Source organism: Motacilla alba, chromosome 1 (genome assembly GCF_015832195.1).
Source record: "Motacilla alba alba isolate MOTALB_02 chromosome 1, Motacilla_alba_V1.0_pri, whole genome shotgun sequence".
NCBI lineage: Eukaryota > Metazoa > Chordata > Aves > Passeriformes > Motacillidae > Motacilla > Motacilla alba.
In genome coordinates, this window is record NC_052016.1 from 36,803,038 (window position 1) to 36,829,240 (window position 26,203).

The 26,203-nt window shown below is 48.0% G+C and overlaps 1 long non-coding RNA gene across 1 annotated transcript in view; it reads left to right on the plus strand.

The window, feature by feature from the left end:
• Positions 1 to 2,038: 2,038 nt before the first annotated feature.
• LOC119701283 overlaps positions 2,039 to 26,203 on the plus strand; it is a 50,666-nt gene continuing 26,501 nt past the window's right edge. The window contains exon 1 of the long non-coding RNA XR_005257056.1: positions 2,039 to 2,096. This is a non-coding gene — a long non-coding RNA (uncharacterized LOC119701283). The remainder of the gene's footprint in view (positions 2,097 to 26,203) is intronic.

Here is a 26,203-nt window from a genome sequence, read left to right on the forward strand (position 1 = left end):
CAGTCTCCCCATCAAATCCTTATGTTTCCAATTTAGAAAGAAGGAAGTTGTGGGGACCATGTCAGAGGCCAGGCAGAAATCCAGGTAGATGACATCTGTGGCCCTTCCCTTTTCCACTGAAGTAGTCAGCCCATTGTATAAGGCCAGTAGGTTATTTGAACTGGACTTCCCTTTGCTGAAGCTGGGCTGGCTCTCTCAAACCACTTCCCTGACGTGCCTTTCTTTCATGTGCCCACAAACACAGAAAGAGATAAGCAGGAAGCAGTTGGAGTTCCTTAGCTGTTAACACACCTCCTTGCTGAATCACCCTAACTGAGCAAGCCAATGGTCAAGTGAAAAGGTGACTACTCTCATAAAAGAGAAGAAATCTTTCTAGATCTCTTCTCCCTTGAGGAAGTACCATCTCTTGGAGCAGAAGTGCTGTGCTGCTGGCACCTAAATGCCTGTGCTTGCATTCACACAGTGAGTACATGATAACCCTTATCATGTACTGGATCAATGGAAACCGTGAACAAATGGTGACCCCCAAGGGCCTGTTGTGCCACCAATGCTATTAAATACCTTCCTTGATGTCACAGACATGGGGTCAGGTGCACCCTCAGCAAGTCTGCAGATGACACCAAGCTGAGAGGTGCTGTGTTGTGCTGGAAGGAAGGGACTGTTAAGAAGGGCCTAGAGAAGCTTGAGAAATGGCCCGATGCGAACCCCATAAATTTCAGCAAGGCTGAGTGCAAGACCCTGCAACTGGATGTCAGAGCAATCGCCAGGAGCAGCGCAGGCTGAGGAATGAATGGGCCGAGGGCAGCCCTGTAGAGAAGGAACTGAGAGCACTGGTGGATGAGAAACTGGACATGACCTGGCACTGGCCACCTAGAAAGCCAACTGTATCCTGGGCTGCATAAAGTGTAGTTTGCAGGATGAGGGAGATGATTCTTCCCTTCTAATCTGCTGTGGTGAGACTCTACCTGGCGTACTGCAGGCAACCGTGGGGTTTCCTGAACAAGAGAGACACAGACCCGTTACAGCAGGCCTAGAGGTGGGCCATGAAAATGGGCAGATGGCTGGAGAACCTCCTACAAAGAAAGGCTATCCAAAGACACTTGGAGTTGTTCAGCCTAGAGAAGACAAGGCTCCTGGGAGACCTTATTGCAGCATTTCAAAAAGTAAAGAGGCTTATAAGAAAGGCAGAGAGAGAGACTTTTTCCTATGGTCTTTCAAGCTGAAAGAGCGTAGGATCAGACTAGACATTAGGAAGAAATGAGGGTGGTGAGGCACTGGAAGAGGTTCTCTAGAGAAGACGTGGGTGCCCCATGCTTGGATCTCCCCCCTTAGTCAGTCAGTCTGTAGGCAAGACCAGCTTGGGTGTGAGTGCTGTGTGCTGGAGGGTAAGGAGGCTCTGCCGAGGGATCAGTGGGCTGAGGCCGATGCTATGAAGTTCCACAAGGCCGAGGGCTGAGTCCTGCCCTGCGGTCACAAAAGCCCCACACGTGGTAGACAGCAGTTGAACATGAGCCAGCTGTGCCCAGGTGGCCAGGAAGGACAATGGCATCGTGGTCTGTAAGAGCAATGGTGTGGCCAGCAGGAGCAGGGCAGGGATTGTCCCCCTGCACTCAGCACTGGTGAGGCCACACCTCGAGGGCTGTGTCCAGTTCTGGGCCCCTCACTGAAGGAAAGATGTGGAGGGGCTGGAGTGAGTCCAGAGAAGGGAAATGAGCTGTGGAGGGATCTGGAGGACAGGTCTGATGAGCCGCGGCCAAAGGAGCTGGGGTTGCTCCAATTACTGTGGTTCAGACGGCTTCTGAAGGGGGACAAAGACAAAGCCAAGTTCTAAGGTTATCAGGTCACACACTTCAATGAACTTTTGACCCAGAGCAATGAGATGTCTGGTTGTAGGGCATCGAAACCGAGATAGAATCTTATTGAGTTTTGATCCCCGGGCATGACATCGACCATCCCCACTTCCTTGGAACTGGGTGATTCACACTTTCACTTCTGTGCCAGTATAAATCCAGTCAGGTGAGATGCCTTTCCCAACCCGCAGCCCTGCACTGGAGGAATTGCCCTCAGCTCTCCCCAGCCCTGCAGCTGACAGCAAGGTAAGAGGCACCCTTTGCACAGGAGAGCTGGAAGGGTTTCTTGGGCAGCTGCTGTGAAATGCAGGGCAAGGGAAGGAGGCTTTAGTGTTGGGCTGAGAGCTGCAGCCCAGCCGTGAGGGTCTGCTGTGGGCATGTGCAGAGACTGAGCCCATCTCTCAGGGCATGAGGAGATGGCTGCTGCAGGAGAAACAAACCTCACCAAGGGACAGGGTGGAGGGGGCCAGTGGTACACAACTGTGAGAGGTGCATGGGGCAGTCTTTACAACTTAATCTTGGGTATGCAGCTGAACCAACACACACAACTAATTTGAAATGAGTAGTTGTGGGCACATGTCTTCTTTTATGTTTTCCCTCAAAACTGAAATTTCTATGTCATGCCCTCACTCCTTTCCAGCTGCTGCTATGTTTATATTCTGCTAAAAACATTCTACTTTTCCTTTTGTCCACCACACTTGCCCTGATTTTGTGTCTGCAGTATAAAGTCTTCTTACAAGCATTGCTTGGTTTTTGTCTTCCTTTTGTGCAGGCTGTCATCCAGCTCCTATAGGAAGAAATCTGCACTCCAGAAGTCCTACTGAGATGGGCAAAATCATCATTTACGAGCATGCCAACTTCCAGGGTTTGTCCAGAGAATTCACCACTAACATTTCCAATCTGAAAGATGTAGATTGGAATGATGTTGTCTCCTCAGTGAAAGTAATTGGCCAGCCTTGGGTGGCTTATGAGCATATAAATTACACAGGCCGATTTCTGGTATTTGAGGAGGGAGAACATAACTTTGTAGGCAAAGAGATGAATGACAAGATCAGCTCCCTGCAGCTGATCACTGAAAATCTGCACAATCCCCAGATCACTCTCTATGAACACATTAATTACCAAGGGAAGAGCAGAATAATAAAACAAGCAACCAACCTGGGTGCAGGACATGACAATGACATCATGTCTTCCCACAAAGTCCAGAGAGGTGCCTGGCTGCTGTGTGAGCACAGTGATGGAAGTGGAATTCAATACCTTGCTCGAGAGCACGAACACCTTCCAAATTACAAGGCAATCGATTTCAACGACAAGCTTTCCTTCCTGCGTCCCCTCCGCCCCGGCTGTGGCTGTTAGAATGCAAATCCTGCAGCGCTGAGGAAAGATGCAGCCCCGGCAAGAAATCTGAGACCTGATCTCTGCCTCCGCCTGTGCTGCCTTTTCCCCCAGTGTCACAGGACCACCGAATGGGAGCGCTCTCTGCTGTGCTGCACTGCAGATCTGTACTTCTCTCTCCTGCCTTGCACTCTTCTCCCACCCCACGAATGCAAGAATCATCACGCTTGATCGTACGAAAGAGTGTCCAAGCTAGAGGAGGCATGCCAGATGTGTGAAATCCGTACCCTCAGGTGGCATTCCGGAGTCCTGGGCGATGAATGTAGAAGCATTGCATGTTGCTTCTGTTGCTAAGTGAAGCAGAAAGTGTTAGTGCAGAACCTGCATCACTTCCTTTGTAATTTGCTTTGCAATGCCCTCGTGGTACTGTGGCCTCTGCCATTGTCTGTCATCTGTTTTGTGTTGGTGCCATTAAAGAATCTTTTGCAATCAGCAGTGGCTCTGTTTCGTGCATCTTTAGAATAGGTAAATATTGCTCTTTCATGCTGAGATGTCTCTGTGTACCCAGAGAATGGTCCATGCAGTCACTTGCAAACATTTTTCCTGGATGGCTGCTGGAGAAGTCAGTCTCCTTCCGGTTTAACTGGTGATTAACAGTGGGGTCAGGCTTGTCTCAAAATGTCTTGGAGAGCGTGTAGATCATTGCTGATCCTAGCCAAACACTCACCTCCAGATTGTACCTAGCTCTCACAGGCTTGGTTGGATCTCAAGGCAGTGATTGTAGCGATGATGCAGTCTTCTACTGCCCTTAATCACATAATAAACAGAGTGTTTTCACTAATTGGAATTCTTTCATCCTTACGGTAAAACCTGCCTTGTTTTTTCAAACTGTAATATCCTGATAAGGAAGGAGGCATGACAAGGTATATCAGGAACTGGTTAGTCATGTGCAAGTTCACCTGGATGAGCAGGGTCTCAGCCCTCCTCCACCCCTGCCTAATGCAGCTGCACGCCCTGAGCTGTGGACTGTGGCAGCTGTCCCATGGCAGCTCTGCACTGCAGTGTCCATCTCCTCTGTGCCGACCTGCTGTGTGCCCTGATTGCCTTGCCCTGGTCTCTGGGCATGGAAATTGGGGTCAGACAGGAGCTGCACTTGCCCTCTCTGAACCTCATGAGGTGCACATGGTGCCACAGTGCTGAAGCTGGCCAAGGTGCCTTTGGATGGTCCCTGAGGACTGTTCTGTCTGTCTGTCTGTGGCTGCCATGCCCAGCTGAAGCTGTGTTACCTGTGCTGAGACTCACTGCCCCTCTCAGCTCCCTGTGCCTTCCTGCAGCCTCTCTCCTCCTGTTCTCACCCAGCGACACAGCCGTGGCCACTTTCCCAACGCTTCCTGTTCCCTCAGCCCCCTGCAGGAAATATTCCACAGCTGCACAGGAACAAACCTTCCTGCCCCACACTGCTGTCTCTGCCCCGGCTTCATAACCAGCATGGGACAGCATCTTCCCATTCTCCATCCTGCCATGAGCAGCAGCTTGAAGTAGAAGGACTTGGAGGCTCCTTCCAGCCTAAATTCTTCTAGGAGTCCATACAGTCTGCTTGGAATGGCATAGGCACAGCTACCCCTGGCCCAGAGAGGAGTGCAATCCTACAGAACAGCCAAGGAATGCTTCAAGGATGGATATGGATGGGGTGGTTTCAGGAACTTTTACATTGGCTATTGCAAAGATTTATTTATTTTTTTTAATAGCAAAGGATTCTTGTAGGTTTTTCAGTAATCAGAAGATGAAGTAAAGATGGAGAAGGACTTTGAGCCTTCAGTGGAGGGGGTTATGTTTGACAACAGAGCCAAGTAAGAGCTGCTGCTGAATTGGCAGGGAAGTCTGACGTTGTGGAAATGGAATTTATAAATCTCCAACAAGTAATCTCCAAGTCATTGCACACATGGCTTGATGATGACACTTTTTCATTGAAATTGCACAATGGATGCAATTGGGCAGAAAGTGACAAAGGTTTTTAAATCTTCCTTAGAATTACTGACAGAAAGATTTATTCTGGAAGGGACTTCCCTAGTCCAAGACCTTTTTCACAGCAGAGATACTGCCAAAGGAAAACAGGTTACTCATGGCCATCCTCAAGGGATTTCTGAATAACCACACGGATGGAGATTCCCCAGGATCTCTGCCCTTATTAAGCAGCAGAATGGACCAGAAGGCATCCTAAGGTCACTTTCAACCTGAATAGTCTTGTTATCCCACAATCCTCCTGCCTTGCAGCATCACTCAAGCTCATGATTCATGGATCAGGACTGGCACATCCTAGTATTACCTGAGCTATATTGCTCCTGAGGAATCTTGCTCTAAAGGAAGGGTCTCAGCTGATTATCTCACATTACAGACATGCTTGCTCACAGTGAATTTACTGGCTAGTCTGTTCTGGAAATACCTGTCTCTCTCCCTCCCTCTGTCTTCACAGTTTCTCAGGAAAAACACACATGCACCTCCCTCCCACAAAACACTTACATCCTGCTCTCAATGTCTTCTGGATTTCTGACTCATTTAGAGTAAGAACCACATCTAGGACACATCACAGGTGCTATCCACAATTTCATTTCTGGCCCTCAGCTTCTTTCAGAATTCCTGAAAAATTGTCTGTCAGGGAAAGAAAATCTTTCTGGGAACGAAACTCAGAGTATTGTGAAAGGATCAGAGAAAAGAGTAACTGCAGCCTCTCACAACAAATTTCCCTGCTTTCCCCAAATAGAAAAGTTACCCTATTCCTCTGTGCATACAGCAGCTTTATTACTCATTTCACTGCATAGAATAATTCATTGTTTGAAGCACTTGAGATCCAAGAGGTCTGCCCCATTTCTTGATTTTCTTTGTCCTGTCTCATCAGTGATTGAACTTCTAAGCAAACTTTCACTGTAGGTTTGCCAGTTTGGAGAGCAGTTGGCGGCCAAGCCAAGAGCAGCACAAGAAGATTGCAAATTGATTCTTTCAGGAGGTGCATTTGCAGGAGGGATCCCGTGTTTCATTGATGTTATCTCACATGCTTCTGTCAACACTGAGGTTGCTTGGCCATTGTAGTTTTCCTAATGATTTCAGCCCACTGCCCCCTCACACTCACAGAGCTGGCTCACTTGACTCACACATCTAAACTCTTGGGAGCATGGTCAGAGGAAGGGAAAAGCATCCTGGTCACCTATCTCCAACTTTCATGTACTCTGTCAGCAAGGATTTTCCTGTTTTGTTCTTTTCAAGCCAACTAGCTCTTTTTTAAACTCATTTTGAGGAGGAGCTCTTCTAGTCAATACTTCTGTACAGGTGTTACCCTACCTCCGGCATGACAGTACTGAGTATATGCAACCACTGGGAAATTAATTGCAGTCCTGTCAGAATGGCTTCTCTCTCTCTCCTTTCTGTTGGTGGATAAGAAGTTGAAGGGCAGTTGCATCCTGCACAGCATGAGAATTGGAGGAGCAGGGTAAAGGAAGAGTTTATTCCCATTTCCTCTGAACAGAGGGCGCACCTGGAATACTGGATCTGTTCCAGATGCCCTGTTGAAAGGTCAATGTGAACAAAATGGTGGAGCCCCATGCAGTGCCTGGATGGCACAGGAGCATCCCATGAACCAGGAGAGTCTGAGGGGCCTGGTCCTGTCCAGCCTGGAGAAGACAAGGCTCACTGTTATCAGAGGGGCTCAGCAAAGGACATCTGGAGAGAGTCTTAGATGGCAACAGGGAAATTCAGACATAAAAGAAGGAATAAAAAACTCATGCCAAGGATTGTTCAGCGCTGGCAGAGAGGCCAGAGACCCTGGGGAATCTCCACCCCCTGAGTTGTTCTAAAATCTCCTGAAGACAGCCATGAGCAACCTGTTTGGTGGCCTTTGGTGGTGTCTCTGCTGTGAAAAAGGCCTTGGACTAGGGAAGTCCTTTCCAGGATAAATCTATCTTTCTGTCAGTAATGTTAAGGAAGATTTAAAAACCTTTGTCACTTTCTGCCCAATTGCATCCATTGTGCAATTTCAATGAAAAAGTGTCATCATCAAGCCATGTGTGCAATAACTTGGACATTACTTGTTGGAGATTTACAAATTCCATTTCCACAACGTCAGACTTCCCACCCAATTCAGCAGCAGCTCTTACCTGGCTCTGTTGTCAAACATAATCCCCTCCACTGAAGGCTCAAAGTCCTTCTCCATCTTTACTTCATCTTCTGATTACTGAAAAACCTACAAGAATCCTATCCTAGAATTTTGGACCTGACATTTCTGCATTTTTTTAGATTCTGTCTTTGATTTAAAAAAAAAACAAAACCAAAAGAAACCCATGCAATAGCCAATGCAGAGTTTCTGACACATTCCCATCCATATCCATCCTTGAAGCATTCCTTGGCTGTTCTGTAGGATTGCACTCCTCTCTGGGCCAGGGGTAGCTGTGCCTATGCCATTCCAAGCAGGCTGTATGGACTCCTAGAAGAATTTAGGCTGGAAGGAGCCTCCAAGTCCTTCTACTTCAAGCTGCTGCTCATGGCAGGATGGAGAATGGGAAGATGCTGTCCCATGCTGGTTATGAAGCCGGGGCAGAGACAGCAGTGTGGGGCAGGAAGGTTTGTTCCTGTGCAGCTGTGGAATATTTCCTGCAGGGGGCTGAGGGAACAGGAAGCGTTGGGGAAGTGGCCACGGCTGTGTTGGTGGGTGAGAACAGGAGGAGAGAGGCTGCAGGAAGGCACAGGGAGCTGAGAGGGGCAGTGAATCTCAGCACAGGTAACACAGCTTCAGCTGGGCATGGCAGCCACAGACAGACAGACGGACAGACAGACAGACAGCCCTGTCCTCAGCTGATGGGGTGTTAGTGCAACAGAGGAAGGACTCAGCAGGTGGCTGAGGAAATGCCTCTCCGGGAGAACGGACTGTTAGACAGTCACAGGTGTTTGGAATTAAGCTCTGGATGTTCCCTCCTTTGTCTTCCTTTCTGGAGTTCTCTTTTCTTCCTTTCATGAGAGTAGGGTTCCCTAAGCCATGTGTTTCATGCCTTCAGATGTGGGAAATGAGCTAGCTGGCTGCCCAAAAGCTTTCTTGACTTTTTCCAGGTTTCCAGGTAAATCTTCTGCTCATAGCAACTTCTTCAGGATTTCTCCAGGACCTTGCTCATCTTGACAGAGGAGTTATGTTTACAACTGCCACGGAAAGGAAACAAAACATAGAAGAAATAAGGCAGGGAAGAGGAGACAGCTGGAGCAATGCATAACAACCCAATCAAACGGGGAGTTGTAGGAGTTTTTTTTTTTAAATTGGAATGTAAGTGACTTGGTTTTCATCTGATAAGTAAAAAGACAAGGATTGATTATAGAGATTAAATGTAAGTGACAGAAATCTCCACGTCCCTCCCTCTCTTTGTCCCTCCTTCACTAAATGTTTTCTACACTTTCTTAGACAGTACAGCAGGAGTAGGTATAGTCTTTTATAAGTATAGGAAACATTTTTGAAGTCAAAGAAAGCCAGGCTCCAATAAGCCTAAAGAAAAATAAATCCCTTTACCTGGGTTTTGCCAGATTAACCACAACACACTTCTTTGGCCTTCTTTATCTTCAGCTTATGAGAAGGAGAAAGAAGCCCAAAGCACCAATTTCAGGGCAGTTTCTACTATCAAGAAAGGAAAAAATGATTAACTGGGTGCTTATATGTTAGGAGACATTGCAAGAATCTTCATGTCATAGTGTCAGAGACAAAAAAATAACATCAACAGAAATGTTCTTACATTTCCTTTTTTTTCATTGCATGAAAGCACTCCATAATCTTGAATTCTTTCATATATGTGTTGGTTTGACATTGTGCTTCACGACATTCAGGCATTATCCACTAGATGCCTGAGAAGCAGCTGGAAAGGCACTGTTCTTCTACCCTTTCATGCCACAGCCATAAACCATCCAGCCTTAGCTGTAAACATGCTAAAGCTTTAGCAGAGACTTCCGTCTACACAGCCCTACACAGTAGGACAGGGCAGATTTGCTCCTCAGCCAGCCTTGCAAAGCACAGGATTTTGCTGGGACTTGGAGCCAGATAGACTCATTGTGCTGATATTCAAAATGTGTGAGTGTTGCTGGAAAAAGAGGCACTGTCGATGTAAAAGGAGGAACATGAAACTGAGAGACTGGGACCTGAAACCACGGCAAGGTTGACTGTATTGCTGAATTTGCACATCCTAGAATCACAAAATGACAGAATGATTTTGGCTGAGAGGGGTCTTAAACACCATCTAGTTGCAACCTCCTGCCATGAGCAGGGAGATTTTCCACTAGAGCAGGTTGCTCAAAGCTGTGTCCAGCCTGGCCTTGAGCACTCTGAGGGATGGGTCAACCCCGGCTTCTCTGGCAACCTGCGCTAATAACTTATCACCCTCAACACAAAAAATTGCTGTCAAATGTACAATTGAAGTCTCCTCTCTGTAGGTTTGAAAGGCCCCAGTAAAAATCTGCAGAGCTGCCCGCAGTACTCCAGGTGGGATCTCGCCATAGTGGATACAGGGGAAGAAGCCCCTCCCTTGACCTGCTGAGCACAGCTTTGGCAGCCCAGGATAGGGTTGGCTTTCCAGGCTGCAAGCTCAAGGTGCTGGCTCATGTCCAGCTTTTCATCCAGCACTGTCCCCAGTTCCTTCTCTGCAGGGCTGCTCCCAGTGCACTCATCCCCAGACGGGTCTGATCCCGCAGATCTGGAGGTGAAGGCTTTACTGAAGCTGTGCTGGCTGTCTCCAATCACCCCCCTGGCCACCATGTGCCTGCAAATCCCAACACAGAAGTGGAAAATGCAGGGAGCAGTTAGGTCAATGGAATTGTTAGCCACACACACATGAAAGACCCTGTCAGGATCAATGGAAACCAGTAACAAATGGGGTCCCTCGAGGGTCCCTGCTGGCACCAGTAGTGCTCCGTGTCTTCATGTGTGGCACAGGCAGTGGGATGCAGTGCACCCTGGGCAGGTTTGCAGATGACTCCGAGCTGAGGGGGGCGTTTGATAAAGCTGAGGGAAGGGGCCATGCACAGGGACCTTGGCAAGCTTCAGCACTGCCCTAAAGTCATATCTTGTATGCCCAGTAAAAGGTGATGTTACACATTAACCAGTTCTGTGTTAATGATGCCTTTGTTTCCGTGTTTCAGGGCTCTGGTGCAGCTCCTTTGGGTCAGCTTTGTGAATGAGCCACTGTGACTCTTCACCTGCAGGGCAGCTCCATTGCCCAGGCAACCTTCCATCAGAGGAGTGGAGGGAAACCAGCAGAGATGTGCTGCTGCACATGCCTTAATCTATGTCTTTTTGGCTAGATGATATAACATGTACTTGGGGAAACTCAAGCTCTTTGCCAAGTACAGAAGTCTCAAACTCACTGTTTGCAAGCTAGCAAGTTTTTACTGTGCCTTTCTTCCCCACTCATTTCATCGGCTACTGGAATTCCCCACAGCATGAATTTACAGCATCTTTTAATGCATCCAACACTGAAAAGCCCTCTGAAATTGTGGGAAGCAGGGCTGAAGCCATTTATTTTCTTCCCCATATGCAGCTTCAAACACATCTTCCCTTTAACCCAACAACAGAGCTGCCCCACTTTCAATTCAGTTCCTGATGCTTCCTTTAATTTTTTCTTTCTTTCCTTGTCAGAGTATTCCTCCCCCTTATGCTGCTGAGTTTCCTTGGAAGTGCCTTATTGACTCTGTGTTAATCAGAGCAATACTATGGCAAAGCTTAAATGAGATTCTCCATCCCTGTAAATCAAATCTGCAAAATGCAAAGTGTGCTGCTGACAAAAGCAGTAATGAGAGACTTCCCTTCAGAGATCTGTAGAGGTCATCAGGAAAATAAATGTGACACAGTGAAATGTGTGCAGCTGGTTGTTCCTATAAGGAATTCCCTTCCCTGGAGCCAACTTGTTTTTGTCATTTACACGGTCCCAAAGCCCAGTCCACTGAACAGTCTCCCCATCAAATGCTTATGTTTCCAATTTAGAAAGAAGGAAGTTGTGGGGACCATGTCAGAGGCCACGCAGAAATCCAGGTAGATGACATCTGTGGCCCTTCCCTTTTCCACTGAAGTAGTCAGCCCATTGTATAAGGCCAGTAGGTTATTTGAACTGGACTTCCCTTTGCTGAAGCTGGGCTGGCTCTCTCAAATCACTTCCCTGACGTGCCTTTCTTTCATGTGCCCACAAACACAGAAAGAGATAAGCAGGAAGCAGTTGGAGTTCCTTAGCTGTTAACACACCTCCTTGCTGAATCACGCTAACTGAGCAAGTCAATGGTCAAGTGAAAAGGTGACTACTCTCATAAAAGAGAAGAAATCTTTCTAGATCTCTTCTCCCTTGAGGAAGTACCATCTCTTGGAGCAGAAGTGCTGTGCTGCTGGCACCTAAATGCCTGTGCTTGCATTCACACAGTGAGTACATGATAACCCTTATCATGTACTGGATCAATGGAAACCGTGAACAAATGGTGACCCCCAAGGGCCTGTTGTGCCACCAGTGCTATTAAATACCTTCCTTGATGTCACAGACATGGGGTCAGGTGCACCCTCAGCAAGTCTGCAGATGACACCAAGCTGAGAGGTGCTGTGTTGTGCTGGAAGGAAGGGACTGTTAAGAAGGGCCTAGAGAAGCTTGAGAAATGGCCCGATGTGAACCCCATAAATTTCAGCAAGGCTGAGTGCAAGACCCTGCAACTGGATGTCAGAGCAATTGCCAGGAGCAGCGCAGGCTGAGGAATGAATGGGCCGAGGGCAGCCCTGTAGAGAAGGAACTAAGAGCACTGGTGGATGAGAAACTGGACATGACCTGGCACTGGCCACCTAGAAAGCCAACTGTATCCTGGGCTGCATAAAGTGTAGTTTGCAGGATGAGGGAGATGATTCTTCCCTTCTAATCTGCTGTGGTGAGACTCTACCTGGCATACTGCAGGCAACCGTGGGGTTTCCTGAACAAGAGAGACACAGACCCGTTACAGCAGGCCTAGAGGTGGGCCATGAAAATGGGCAGATGGCTGGAGAACCTCCTACAAAGAACGGCAGAGATACTTGGAGTTGTTCAGCCTAGAGAAGACAAGGCTCCTGGGAGACCTTATTGCAGCATTTCAAAATGTAAAGAGGCTTATAAGAAAGGCAGAGAGAGAGACATTTTCCTATGGCCTTTCGAGCTGAAAGAGCGTAGGTTTAGGATAGACATTAGGAAGAAATGAGGGTGGTGAGGCACTGGAAGAGGTTCTCTAGAGAAGATGTGGGTGCCCCATGCTTGGATCTCCCCCCTTAGTCAGTCAGTCTGTAGGCAAGACCAGCTTGGGTGTGAGTGCTGTGTGCTGGAGGGTAAGGAGGCTCTGCCGAGGGATCAGTGGGCTGAGGCGGATGCTATGAAGTTCCACAAGGCCGAGGGCTGAGTCCTGCCCTGCGGTCACAAAAGCCCCACACGTGGTAGACAGCAGTTGAACATGAGCCAGCTGTGCCCAGGTGGCCAGGAAGGACAATGGCATCCTGGTCTGTAAGAGCAATGGTGTGGCCAGCAGGAGCAGGGCAGGGATTGTCCCCCTGCACTCAGCACTGGTGAGGCCACACCTCGAGGGCTGTGTCCAGTTCTGGGCCCCTCACTGCAGGAAAGATGTGGAGGGGCTGGAGTGAGTCCAGAGAAGGGAAATGAGCTGTGGAAGGATCTGGAGGACAGGTCTGATGAGCCGCGGCCAAAGGAGCTGGTGTTGCTCCAGTTACTGTGGTTCAGACGGCTTCTGAAGGGGGACAAACATGAAGCCGTGTTCTAAGGTTATCAGGTCACACTTCAATGAACTTTTGACCCAGAGCAATGAGATGTCTGGTTGTAGGGCATCGAAACCGAGATAGAATCTTATTGAGTTTTGATCCCCTGCCATGACATCGACCATCCCCACTTCCTTGGAATTGGGTGATTCACACTTTCACTTCTGTGGCAGTATAAATGCAGGCAGGTGAGATGCCCTTCCCAACCCGCAGCCCTGCACTGGAGGAATTGCCCTCATCTCTCTCCAGCCCTGCAGCTGACAGCAAGGTAAGAGGCACCCTTTGCACAGGAGAGCTGGAAGGGTTTCTTGGGCAGCTGCTGTGAAATGCAGGGCAAGGGAAGGAGGCTTTAGCGTTGGGCTGAGAGCTGCAGCCCAGCCGTGAGGGTCTGCTGTGGGCATGTGCAGAGACTGAGCCCATCTCTCAGGGCACCAGGAGATGGCTGCTGCAGGAGAAACAAACCTCACCAAGGGACAGGGTGGAGGGGGCCAGTGGTACACAACTGTGAGGGGTGCATGGGGCAGTCTTTACAACTTAATCTTGGGTATGCAGCTGAACCAACACACACAACTAATTTGAACTGAGTAGTTGTGGGCACATGTCTTGTTTTGTGTTTTCCCTCAAAACTGAAATTTCGATGTCATGCCCTCACTCCTTTCCAGCTGCTGCTATGTTTATATTCTGCTAAAAACATTCTACTTTTCCTTTTGTCCACCACACTTGCCCTGATTTTGTGTCTGCAGTATAAAGTCTTCTTACAAGCTCTGCTTGGTTTTTGTCTTCCTTTTGTGCAGGCTGTCATCCAGCTCCTATAGGCAGAAATCTGCACTCCAGAAGTCCTACTGAGATGGGCAAAATCATCATTTACGAGCATGCCAACTTCCAGGGTTTGTCCAGAGAATTCACCACTAACATTTCCAATCTGAAAGATGTAGATTGGAATGATGTTGTCTCCTCAGTGAAAGTAATTGGCCAGCCTTGGGTGGCTTATGAGCATATAAATTACACAGGCCGATTTCTGGTATTTGAGGAGGGAGAACATAACTTTGTTGGCAAAGAGATGAATGACAAGATCAGCTCTCTGCAGCTGATCACTGAAAATCTGCACAATCCCCAGATCACTCTCTATGAACACATTAATTATCAAGGGAAGAGCAGAATAATAAAACAAGCAACCAACCTGGGTGCAGGACACCACAATGACATCATGTCTTCCCACAAAGTCCAGAGAGGTGCCTGGCTGCTGTGTGAGCACAGTGATGGAAGTGGAATTCAATACCTTGCTCGAGAGCACGAACACCTTCCAAATTACAAGGCAATCGATTTCAACGACAAGCTTTCCTTCCTGCGTCCCCTCCGCCCCGGCTGTGGCTGTTAGAATGCAAATCCTGCAGCGCTGAGGAAAGATGCAGCCCCGGCATGAAATCTGAGACCTGATCTCTGCCTCCGCCTGTGCTGCCTTTTCCCCCAGTGTCACAGGACCACCGAATGGGAGCGCTCTCTGCTGTGCTGCACTGCAGATCTGTACTTCTCTCTCCTGCCTTGCACTCTTCTCCCACCCCACGAATGCAAGAATCATCACGCTTGATCGTACGAAAGAGTGTCCAAGCTAGAGGAGGCATGCCAGATGTGTGAAATCCGTACCCTCAGGTGGCATTCCGGAGTCCTGGGCTATGAATGTAGAAGCATTGCATGTTGCTTCTGTTGCTAAGTGAAGCAGAAAGTGTTAGTGCAGAACCTGCATCACTTCCTTTGTAATTTGCTTTGCAATGCCCTCGTGGTACTGTGGCCTCTGCCATTGTCTGTCATCCGTTTTGTGTTGGTGCCATTAAAGAATCTTTTGCAATCAGCAGTGGCTCTGTTTCGTGCATCTTTAGAATAGATAAATATTGCTCTTTCATGCTGAGATGTCTCTGCGTACCCAGAGAATGGTCCATGCAGTCACTTGCAAACATTTTTCCTGGATGGCTGCTGGAGAAGTCAGTCTCCTTCCGGTTTAACTGGTCATTAACAGTGGGGTCAGGCTTGTCTCAAAATGTCTTGGAGAGCATGTAGATCATTGCTGATCCTAGCCAAACACTCACCTCCAGATTGTACCTAGCTCTCACAGGCTTGGTTGGATCTCAAGGCAGTGATTGTAGCGATGATGCAGTCTTCTACTGCCCTTAATCACATAATAAACAGAGTGTTTTCACTAATTGGAATTCTTTCATCCTAACGGTAAAACCTGCCTTGTTTTTTCAACCTGTAATATCCTGATAAGGAAGGAGGCATGACAAGGTATATCAGGAACTGGTTAGTCATGTGCAAGTTCACCTGGATGAGCAGGGTCTCAGCCCTCCTCCACCCCTGCCTAATGCAGCTGCACGCCCCGAGCTGTGGACTGTGGCAGCTGTCTCATGGCAGCTCTGCACTGCAGTGTCCATCTCCTCTGTGCCGACCTGCTGTGTGCCCTGATTGCCTTGCCCTGGTCTCTGGGCATGGAAATTGGGGTCAGAAAGGAGCTGCACTTGCTCTCTCTGAACCTCATGAGGTGCACATGGTGCCACAGGGCTGAAGCTGGCCAAGGTCCCTTTGGATGGTCCCTGAGGACTGGGCTGTCTGTCTGTCTGTGGCTGCCATGCCCAGCTGAAGCTGTGTTACCTGTGCCGAGACTCACTGCCCCTCTCAGCTCCCTGTGCCTTCCTGCAACCTCTCTCCTCCTGTTCTCACCCACCAACACAGCCGTGGCCACTTCCCCAACGCTTCCTGTTCCCTCAGCCCCCTGCAGGAAATATTCCACAGCTGCACAGGAACAAACCTTCCTGCCCCACACTGCTGTCTCTGCCCCGGCTTCATAACCAGCAAGGGACAGCATCTTCCCATTCTCCATCCTGCCATGAGCAGCAGCTTGAAGTAGAAGGACTTGGAGGCTCCTTCCAGCCTAAATTCTTCTAGGAGTCCATACAGTCTGCTTGGAATGGCATAGGCACAGCTACCCCTGTCCCAGAGAGGAGTGCAATCCTACAGAACAGCCAAGGAATGCTTCGAGGATGGATATGGATGGGGTGGTGTCAGGAACTTTTACATTGGCTATTGCAAAGATTTATTTATTTTTTTTTAATAGCAAAGGATTCTTGTAGGTTTTTCAGTAATCAGAAGATGAAGTAAAGGTGGAGAAGGACTTTGAGCCTTCAGTGGAGGGGGTTATGTTTGACAACAGAGCCAAGTAAGAGCTGCTGCTGAATTGGCAGGGAAGTCTGACGTTGTGGAAATGGAATTTATAAATCTCCAACAAGTAATCTCCAAGTCATTGCACACATGGCTTGATGATGACACTTTTTCATTGAAATTGCACAATGGATGCAATTGGGCAGAAAGTGACAAAGGTTTTTAAATCTTCCTTAGAATTACTGACAGAAAGATTTATTCTGGAAGGGACTTCCCTAGTCCAAGACCTTTTTCACAGCAGAGATACTGCCAAAGGAAAACAGGTTACTCATGGCCATCCTCAAGGGATTTCTGAATAACCACACGGATGGAGATTCCCCAGGGTCTCTGCCCTTATTAAGTAGCAGAATGGACCAGAAGGCATCCTAAGGTCACTTTCAACCTGAATAGGCTTGTGATCCCACAATCCTCCTGCCTTGCAGCATCACTCAAGCTCATGATTCATGGATCAGGACTGGCAAATCCTAGTATTACCTGAGCTATATTGCTCCTGAGGAATCTTGCTCTAAAGGAAGGGTCTCAGCTGATTATCTCACATTACAGACATGCTTGCTCACAGTGAATTTACTGGCTAGTCTGTTCTGGAAATACCTGTCTCTCTCCCTCCCTCTGTCTTCACAGTTTCTCAGGAAAAACACACATGCACCTCCCTCCCACAAAACACTTACATCCTGCTCTCAATGTCTTCTGGATTTCTGACTCATTTAGAGTAAGAACCACATCTAGGACACATCACAGGTGCTATCCACAATTTCATTTCTGGTCCACAGCTTCTTTCAGAATTCCTGAAAAATTGTCTGTCAGGGAAAGAAAATCTTTCTGGGAACGAAACTCAGAGTATTGTGAAAGGATCAGAGAAAAGAGTAACTGCAGCCTCTCACAACAAATTTCCCTGCTTTACCCAAATAGAAAAGTTACCCTATTCCTCTGTGCATACAGCAGCTTTATTACTCATTTCACTGCATAGAATAATTCATTGTTTGAAGCACTTGAGATGCAAGAGGTCTGCCCCATTTCTTGATTTTCTTTGTCCTGTCTCATCAGTGATTGAACTTCTAAGCAAACTTTCACTGTAGGTTTGCCAGTTCGGAGAGCAGTTGGCCACCAAGCCAAGAGCAGCACAAGAAGATTGCAAATTGATTCTTTCAGGAGGTGCATTTGCAGGAGGGATCCCGTGTTTCATTGATGTTATCTCACATGCTTCTGTCAGCACTGAGGTTGCTTGGCCATTGTAGTTTTCCTAATGATTTCAGCCCACTGCCCCCTCCCACTCACAGAGCTGGCTCACTTGACTCACACATCTAAACTCTTGGGAGCATGGTCAGAGGAAGGGAAAAGCATCCTGGTCACCTATCTCCAACTTTCATGTACTCTGTCAGCAAAGGATTTTCCTGTTTTGTTCTTTTCAAGCCAACTAGCTCTTTTTTAAACTCATTCTGAGGAGGAGCTCTTCTAGTCAATATTTCTGTACAGGTGTTACCCTACCTCAGGCATGACAGTACTGAGTATATGCAACCACTGGGAAATTAATTGCAGTCCTGTCAGAATGGCTTCTCTCTCTCTCCTTTCTGTTGGTGGATAAGAAGTTGAAGGGCAGTTGCATCCTGCACAGCATGAGAATTGGAGGAGCAGGGTAAAGGAAGAGTTTATTCCCCTTTCCTCTATACAGAGGGCGCACCTGGAATACTGGATCTGTTCCAGATGCCCTGTTGAAAGGTCAATGTGAACAAAATGGTGGAGCCCCATACAGTGCCTGGATGGCACAGGAGCATCCCATGAACCAGGAGAGTCTGAGGGGCCTGGTCCTGTCCAGCCTGGAGAAGACAAGGCTCACTGTTATCAGAGGGGCTCAGCAAAGGACATCTGGAGAGAGTCTTAGATGGCAACAGGGAAATTCAGACATAAAATAAGGAATAAAAAACTCATGCCAAGGATTGTTCAGCACTGGCAGAGAGGCCAGAGACCCTGGGGAATCTCCACCCCCTGAGTTGTTCTAAAATCTCCTGAAGACAGCCATGAGCAACCTGTTTGGTGGCCTTTGGTGGTGTCTCTGCTGTGAAAAAGGCCTTGGACTAGGGAAGTCCCTTCCAGGATAAATCTATCTTTCTGTCAGTAATTCTAAGGAAGATTTAAAAACCTTTGTCACTTTCTGCCCAATTGCATCCATTGTGCAATTTCAATGAAAAAGTGTCATCATCAAGTCATGTGTGCAATGACTTGGAGATTACTTGTTGGAGATTTATAAATTCCATTTCCACAACGTCAGACTTCCCTCCCAATTCAGCAGCAGCTCTTACCTGGCTCTGTTGTCAAACGTAATCCCCTCCACTGAAGGCTCAAAGTCCTTCTCCACCTTTACTTCATCTTCTGATTACTGAAAAACCTACAAGAATTCTTTCCTAGAATTTTGGACCTGACATTTCTGCATTTTTTTAGATTCTGTCTTTGATTTAAAAATAACAAAACCAAAAGAAACCCATGCAATAGCCAATGCAGAGTTTCTGACACATTCCCATCCATATCTCTCCTCAAACCATTCCTTGGCTTTTCTGTAGGGTTGCACTCCTCTCTGGGCCAGGGGTAGCTGTGCCTATGCCATTCCAAGCAGACTGTATGGACTCCTAGAAGAATTTAGGCTGGAAGGAGCCTCCAAGTCCTTCTACTTCAAGCTGCTGCTCATGGCAGGATGGAGAATGGGAAGATGCTGTCCCATGCTGGTTATGAAGCCGGGGCAGAGACAGCAGTGTGGGGCAGGAAGGTTTGTTCCTGTGCAGCTGTGGAATATTTCCTGCAGGGGGCTGAGGGAACAGGAAGCATTGGGAAAGTGGCCACGGCTGTGTTGGTGGGTGAGAACAGGAGGAGAGAGGCTGCAGGAAGGCACAGGGAGCTGAGAGGGGCAGTGAGTCTCGGCACAGGTAACACAGCTTCAGCTGGGCATGGCAGCCACAGACAGACAGACGGACAGACAGACAGACAGCCCTGTCCTCAGCTGATGGGGTGTTAGTGCAACAGAGGAAGGACACAGCAGGTGGCTGAGGAAATGCCTCTCCGGGAGAACGGACTGTTAGACAGTCACAGGTGTTTGGAATTAAGCACTGGATGTTCCCTCCTTTGTCTTCCTTTCTGGAGTTCTCTTTTCTTCCTTTCATGAGAGTAGGGTTCCCTAAGCCATGTGTTTCATGCCTTCAGATATGGGAAATGAGCTAGCTGGCTGCCCAAAAGCTTTCTTGACTTTTCCCAGGTTTCCAGGTAAATCTTCTGCTCATAGCAACTCCTTCAGGATTTCTCCAGGACCTTGCTCATCTTGACAGAGGAGTTATGTTTACAACTGCCACGGAAAGGAAACAAAACATAAAAGAAATAAGGCAGGGAACAGGAGACAGCTGGAGCAATGCATAACAACCCAATCAAATGGGGAGCTGTAGGAGTTTTTTTTTAAATTGGACTGTAAGTGACTTTGTTTTCATCTGATAAGTAAAAAGACAAGGAATGATTATAGAGATTAAATGTAAGTGACAGAAATCTCCACGTCCCTCCCTCTCTTTGTCCCTCCTTCACTAAATGTTTTCTACACTTTCTTAGACAGTACAGCAGGAGTAGGTATAGTCTTTTATAAGTATAGGAAACATTTTTGAAGTCAAAGATAGGCAGGCTCCAATATGCCTAAAGAAAAATAAATCCCTTTACCTGGGTTTTGCCAGATTAACCACAACACACTTCTTTGGCCTTCTTTATCTTCTGCTTCTGAGAAGGAGAAAGAAGCCCAAAGCACCAATTTCAGGGCAGTTTCTACTATCAAGAAAGGAAAAAAAAGATTAACTGGGTGCTTATATGTTAGGAGACATTGCAAGAATCTTCATGTCACAGTGTCAGAGACAAAAAAATAATATCAACAGAAATGTTCTTACATTTCCTTTTTTTTCATTGCATGAAAGCACTCCATAATCTTGAATTCTTTCATATATGTGTTGGTTTGACATTGTGCTTCACAACATTCAGGCATTACCCACTAGATGCCTGAGAAGCAGCTGGAAAGGCACTGTTCTTCTACCCTTTGATGCCACAGCCATAAACCATCCAGCCTTAGCTGTAAACATGCTAAAGCTTTAGCAGAGACTTCTGCCTACACAGCCCTACACAGTAGGACAGGGCAGATTTGCTTTTTAGCCAGCCTTGCAAAGCACGGGATTTTGCTGGGACTTGGAGCCAGATAGACTCATTGTGCTGATATTCAAAATGTGTAAGTGTTGCTGGAAAAAGAGGCACTGTCGATGTAAAAGGAGGAACATGAAACTGAGAGACTGGGACCTGAAACCACGGCAAGGTTGACTGTATTGCTGAATTTGCACATCCTAGAATCACAAAAAGACAGAATTATTTTGTCTGGGAGGGGTCTTAAACACAATCTAGTTGCAACCTCCTGCCATGAGCAGGGAGATTTTCCACTAGACCAGGTTGCTCAAAGCTGTGTCCAGCCTGGGCCTGAGCACTCTGAGGGATGGGTCAACCCCGGCTTCTCTGGGCAACCTGTGCTAATGACTCATCACCCTCATCACAAAAAATTGCTGTCAAATGTACAATTGAAATCTCCTCTCTCTAGGTTTGAAAGGCCCCAGTAAAAATCTGCAGAGCTGCCCGCAGTACTCCAGGTGGGACCTCGCCATAGTGGATACAGGGGAAGAAGCCCCTCCCTTGACCTGCTGAGCACACCTTTGGCAGCCCAGGATACGGTTGGCTTTCCAGGCTGCAAGCTCAAGGTGCTGGCTCATGTCCAGCTTTTCATCCAGCACTGTCCCCAGCTCCTTCTCAGCAGGGCTGCTCCCAGTGCACTCATCCCCAGACGCGTCTGATCCTGCAGATCAGGAGGTGAAGGCTTTGCTAAAGTTGTGCTGGCTGTCTCCAATCACCCCCCTGGCCTCCATGTGCCTGCAAATCCCAACACAGAAGTGGAAAATGCAGGGAGCAGGTTTGTCAGTGGAATTGTTAGCCACACACACATGTGTGTCCCTGCTGGCACCAGTAGTGCTCCGTGTCTTCATGTGTGGCACAGGCAGTGGGATGCAGTGCACCCTGGGCAGGTTTGCAGATGACTCCGAGCTGAGGGGGGCGTTTGATAAAGCTGAGGGAAGGGGCCATGCACAGGGACCTTGGCAAGCTTCAGCACTGCCTTAAAGTCATGTCTTGTGTGCCCAGTAAAAGGTGATGTTACACATTAACCACTTCTGTGTTAATGATGCCTTTGTTTCCGTGTTTCAGGGCTCTGGTGCAGCTCCTTTGGGTCAGCTTTGTGAATGAGCCACTGTGACTCTTCACCTGCAGGGCAGCTCCATTGCCCAGGCAACCTTCCATCAGAGGAGTGGAGGGAAACCAGCAGACAGGATGTGCTGCTGCACATGCCTTAATCTATGTCTTTTTGGCTAGATGATTTAACATGCACTTGGGGAAACTCAAGCTCTTTGCCAAGTACAGAAGTCTCAAACTCACTGTTTGCAAGCTAGCAAGTTTTTACTGTGCCTTTCTTCCCCACTCATTTCATCGGCTACTGGAATTCCCACAGCATGAATTTACAGCATCTTTTAATGTATCCAACACTGAAAAGCCCTCTGAAATTGTGGGAAGCAGGGCTGAAGCCATTTATTTTCTTCCCCATATGCAGCTTCAACCACATCTTCCCTTTAACCCAACAACAGAGCTGCCCCACTTTCAATTCAGTTCCTGATGCTTCCTTTAATTTTTTCTTTCTTTCCTTGTCAGAGTATTCCTCCCCCTTACGCTGCCGTGTCTCCTTGGCAGTGCCTTATTGACTCTGTGTTAATCAGAGCAATACTATGGCAAAGCTTAAATGAGATTCTCCATCCCTGTAAATCAAATCTCCAAAATGCAAAGTGTGCTGCTGACAGAAGCAGTAATGACAGACTTCCCTTCAGAGATCTGTAGAGGTCATCAGGAAAATAAATGTGACACAGTGAAATGTGTGCAGTTGGTTGTTCCTATAAGGAATTCCCATCCCTAGAGCCAACTTGTTTTTATCATTTACACGGTCCCAAAGCCCAGTCCACTGAACAGTCTCCCCATCAAATCCTTATGTTTCCAATTTAGAAAGAAGGAAGTTGTGGGGACCATGTCAAAGGCCATGCAGTAATCCAGGTAGATGACATCTGTGGCCCTTCCCTTTTCCACTGAAGTAGTCAGCCCATTGTATAAGGCCAGTAGGTTATTTGAACTGGACTTCCCTTTGCTGAAGCTGGGCTGGCTCTCTCAAATCACTTCCCTGACGTGCCTTTCTTTCATGTGCCCACAAACACAGACAGAGATAAGCAGGAAGCAGTTGGAGTTCCTTAGCTGTTAACACACCTCCTTGCTGAATCACCCTAACTGGTTAAGTGAAAAGGGGTCTACTCTCATAAAAGAGAAAAATCTTTCTAGATCTCTTCTCCCTTGAGGAAGTACCATCTCTTGGAGCAGAAGTGCTGTGCTGCTGGCACCTAAATGCCTGTGCTGGCATTCACACAGTGAGTACATGATAACCCTTATCATGTACTGGATCAAAGGAAACCGTGAACAAATGGTGACCCCCAAGGGCCGGTTGTGCCACCAGTGCTATTAAATACCTTCCTTGATGTCACAGACATGGGGTCAGGTGCACCCTCAGCAAGTCTGCAGATGACACCAAGCTGAGAGGTGCTGTGTTGTGCTGGAAGGAAGGGACTGTTAAGAAGGGCCTAGAGAAGCTTGAGAAATGGCCCGATGTGAACCCCATAAATTTCAGCAAGGCTGAGTGCAAGACCCTGCAACTGGATGTCAGAGCAATCGCCAGGAGCAGCGCAGGCTGAGGAATGAATGGGCTGAGGGCAGCCCTGTAGAGAAGGAACTGAGAGCACTGGTGGATGAGAAACTGGACATGACCTGGCACTGGCCACCTAGAAAGCCAACTGTATCCTGGTCTGCATAAAGTGTAGTTTGCAGGATGAGGGAGATGATTCTTCCCTTCTAATCTGCTGTGGTGAGACTCTACCTGGCATACTGCAGGCAACCGTGGGGTTTCCTGAACAAGAGAGACACAGACCCTTTACAGCAGGCCTAGAGGTGGGCCATGAAAATGGGCAGATGGCTGGAGAACCTCCTACAAAGAAAGGCTATCCAAAGACACTTGGAGTTGTTCAGCCTAGAGAAGACAAGGCTCCTGGGAGACCTTATTGCAGCATTTCAAAATGTAAAGAGGCTTATAAGAAAGGCAGAGAGAGAGACATTTTCCTATGGTCTTTCAAGCTGAAAGAGCGTAGGTTCAGGCTAGACATTAGGAAGAAATGAGGGTGGTGAGGCACTGGAAGAGGTTCTCTAGAGAAGACGTGGGTGCCCCATCCTTGGATCTCCCCGCTTAGTCAGTCAGTCTGTAGGCAAGACCAGCTTGGGTGTGAGTGCTGTGTGCTGGAGGGTAAGGAGGCTCTGCCGAGGGATCAGTGGGCTGAGGCCGATGCTATGAAGTTCCACAAGGCCGAGGGCTGAGTCCTGCCCTGCGGTCACAAAAGCCCCTCACGTGGTAGACAGCAGTTGAACATGAGCCAGCTGTGCCCAGGTGGCCAGGAAGGACAATGGCATCCTGGTCTGTAAGAGCAATGGTGTGGCCAGCAGGAGCAGGGCAGGGATTGTCCCCCTGCACTCAGCACTGGTGAGGCCACACCTCGAGGGCTGTGTCCAGTTCTGGGCCCCTCACTGCAGGAAAGATGTGGAGGGGCTGGAGTGAGTCCAGAGAAGGGAAATGAGCTGTGGAGGGATCTGGAGGACAGGTCTGATGAGCCGCAGCCAAAGGAGCTGGGGTTGCTCCAGTTACTGTGGTTCAGATGGCTTCTGAAGGGGGACAAACATGAAGCCGTGTTCTAAGGTTATCAGGTCACACACTTCAATGAACTTTTGACCCAGAGCAATGAGATGTCTGGTTGTAGGGCATCGAAACCGAGATAGAATCTTATTGAGTTTTGATCCCCTGCCATGACATCGACCATCCCCACTTCCTTGGAATTAGGTGATTCACACTTTCACTTCTGAGCCAGTATAAATGCAGGCAGGTGAGATGCCTTTCCCAACCCGCAGCCCTGCACTGGAGGAATTGCCCTCAGCTCTCTCCAGCCCTGCAGTTGACAGCAAGGTAAGAGGCACCCTTTGCACAGGAGAGCTGGAAGGGTTTCTTGGGCAGCTGCTGTGAAATGCAGGGCAAGGGAAGGAGGCTTTAGTGTTGGGCTGAGAGCTGCAGCCCAGCCGTGAGGGTCTGCTGTGGGCATGGGCAGAGACTGAGCCCATCTCTCAGGGCACCAGGAGATGGCTGCTGCAGGAGAAACAAACCTCACCAAGGGACAGGGTGGAGGGGGCCAGTGGTACACAACTGTGAGGGGTGCATGGGGCAGTCTTTACAACTTAATCTTGGGTATGCAGCTGAACCAACACACACAACTAATTTGAACTGAGTAGTTGTGGGCACATGTCTTGTTTTGTGTTTTCCCTCAAAACTGAAATTTCTATGTCATGCCCTCACTCCTTTCCAGCTGCTGCTATGTTTATATTCTGCTAAAAACATTCTACTTTTCCTTTTGTCCACCACACTTGCCCTGATTTTGTGTCTGCAGTATAAAGTCTTCTTACAAGCATTGCTTGGTTTTTGTCTTCCTTTTGTGCAGGCTGTCATCCAGCTCCTATAGGAAGAAATCTGCACTCCAGAAGTCCTACTGAGATGGGCAAAATCATCATTTATGAGCATGCCAACTTCCAGGGTTTGTCCAGAGAATTCACCACTAACATTTCCAATCTGAAAGATGTAGATTGGAATGATGTTGTCTCCTCAGTGAAAGTAATTGGCCAGCCTTGGGTGGCTTATGAGCATATAAATTACACAGGCCGATTTCTGGTATTTGAGGAGGGAGAACATAACTTTGTTGGCAAAGAGATGAATGACAAGATCAGCTCTCTGCAGCTGATCACTGAAAATCTGCACAATCCCCAGATCACTCTCTATGAACACATTAATTATCAAGGGAAGAGCAGAATAATAAAACAAGCAACCAACCTGGGTGCAGGACACCACAATGACATCATGTCTTCTCACAAAGTCCAGAGAGGTGCCTGGCTGCTGTGTGAGCACAGTGATGGAAGTGGAATTCAATACCTTGCTCGAGAGCACGAACACCTTCCAAATTACAAGGCAATCGATTTCAACGACAAGCTTTCCTTCCTGCGTCCCCTCCGCCCTGGCTGTGGCTGTTAGAATGCAAATCCTGCAGCGCTGAGGAAAGATGCAGCCCCGGCAAGAAATCTGAGACCTGATCTCTGCCTCCGCCTGTGCTGCCTTTTCCCCCAGTGTCACAGGACCACCGAATGGGAGCGCTCTCTGCTGTGCTGCACTGCAGATCTGTACTTCTCTCTCCTGCCTTGCACTCTTCTCCCACCCCACGAATGCAAGAATCATCACGCTTGATCGTACGAAAGAGTGTCCAAGCTAGAGGAGGCATGCCAGATGTGTGAAATCCGTACCCTCAGGTGGCATTCCGGAGTCCTGGGCTATGAATGTAGAAGCATTGCATGTTGCTTCTGTTGCTAAGTGAAGCAGAAAGTGTTAGTGCAGAACCTGCATCACTTCCTTTGTAATTTGCTTTGCAATGCCCTCGTGGTACTGTGGCCTCTGCCATTGTCTGTCATCCGTTTTGTGTTGGTGTCATTAAAGAATCTTTTGCAATCAGCAGTGGCTCTGTTTCGTGCATCTTTAGAATAGATAAATATTGCTCTTTCATGCTGAGATGTCTCTGTGTACCCAGAGAATGGTCCATGCAGTCACTTGCAAACATTTTTCCTGGATGGCTGCTGGAGAAGTCAGTCTCCTTCCGGTTTAACTGGTCATTAACAGTGGGGTCAGGCTTGTCTCAAAATGTCTTGGAGAGCGTGTAGATCATTGCTGATCCTAGCCAAACACTCACCTCCAGATTGTACCTAGCTCTCACAGGCTTGGTTGGATCTCAAGGCAGTGATTGTAGCGATG